The sequence below is a fragment of the Dipodomys ordii genome, unplaced genomic scaffold, assembly GCF_000151885.1.
Source record: "Dipodomys ordii isolate 6190 unplaced genomic scaffold, Dord_2.0 Scaffold103, whole genome shotgun sequence".
Taxonomy (NCBI): Eukaryota; Metazoa; Chordata; class Mammalia; order Rodentia; family Heteromyidae; genus Dipodomys; species Dipodomys ordii.
In genome coordinates this window covers 2833252-2835013 of record NW_012267319.1, presented here as the reverse complement: position 1 = coordinate 2835013, position 1762 = coordinate 2833252, and positions in this window count along the sequence as shown.

Sequence of the window (1762 nt, the reverse complement as noted above, 5' to 3'; positions counted from 1 at the left end):
GGGCCGGGCTGCCCCACCCCACCACGCAGGCCGGGGCCCACCGATTACCTCTCCATTTGCCCCTCCTGGAGGGCTCCTGGCACACAGCTCTCCACAGCTGACTGGGAGTGTGAGAGGTCTGGATCCTGGATGAATGCAGCGGCCAGGCCCCATTCCCCTCCCATAGGGGCCTCAGACTGGGCCAGACGGCGAGGGGGGGCGTCCCTGCTGGGGGAGAGGCAGGCCAGGAATCAGAGCAGGCAGAGGGTCCCAGCCCAGGAAGGGAAGCCACAGACAAGAGGGCCACAGAGACCAGGGATGGAGGGAGGCGAGAAGCCAGGGCGGGCGCAGCACTGGGAGGGGCCTTGGCTCCAGGAGACCCACGGAAGAGATTATGGGGAACCAAGCCGGCATCTGAGTGCCAGGAACAGCGTAGGCACCCTCCGTGGGCACACGAACTCGGACCACAGAAACAGAGACAGACCCTAAGTTAAGTCACAGCGACTACTCATTTTGTGTCCACCTGCCTAGGCTGTGGCACCAGGTTCTGGCAAACCCCACTGGTTTCTGGAAGATACTTAGAGCCAAGGTGCACGTCAGTACACCCTTAGCCAAGTGTGGCAGGAGACTGTCAGAGAAACAGGAGTCCTGAAGACAGGCAGTGTCAGTGAGAGATGGCGTCAGGCAAGGCGCTAGCTTCAAGGAAGCATGGCTGCCGGAAGGGTATTGGCTCAAGGCTGCTTACACGCTGGGCTGCACCTTTACTGCCTCCAGCTTTATCCTTACTGCCGCTTCTTGGCTGTACATTCGTTGCCACCTTTATTCTCATTCTGGCTATTCTTCTATTGACCCGCGAACAGGGCACTCCTTTCCAGTCCACAGAGACGGCTTCTGTGAATAATAAAGACCAGGACTGAAGGTTGGATGTGGACGACGCCCCAATCAATCTGTCACCTGAGGTGACGCTGCCTCAGCAGCTCCTGCAGCCTCACACGCAGTTTTGCGGCTCACGCATAGTAAATACAGAAATTTGAAATTTCCAGATACAACAGGCAGAATTAACGAATTAAACCACCAGAAGGAGTTATCCCAGAAGCACAGAGTTCTAGAAAAAGGGACCCCTAATAATAAAAGGAAAAGAAAGATTCCAACAGTTATGACTAAGTTTGGTCCAGCTTATGTTATAGGGAATAGATGGTGGTTTCCCACAAGATATAAAGTTAGTGACATCACATTTCCTGAGCCGATCAATGAACCTTTGCCTTATACAGGCGTTTATAAAGATGGAAATAGATAGACTAATGTAAAAGAAAAAAAAGACTATCTTGGTACTCATTAGATTTTATGTAAAGATTAGGTAGATCTAGACCATTGTGGTGTTTATTATCAAAACAACAAGATAGTTTAAAATAACAATTAGAAATTCATGTGAAAAATATTGGGATCAAAATCATAGGAAACAGAGAATGCCTGGCTCAACCTGAAAGTGGTTTTTAGGATGGTTTCAAAGGGACTTGAAAACTTATGGAAAAAATAGAGTACAACATAAGTACAGCCCTGTCTTAGGTTTGTTAATTATTAAACATAAAAGGCTGAATAGATGATGCATTGTATTAAACAATGTGCTAGACTTGTCTCGCACCACTTAGCTTAAACAGTTGGTGGGATAGCCAGGCGCTGGTGGCTCACGCCTGTAATCCTAGCTACTCAGGAGGCTGAGATCTGAGGATCATGGTTCAAAGCCAGCCCGGGCAGGAGAGACCGTGAGACTCCTATCTCCAAT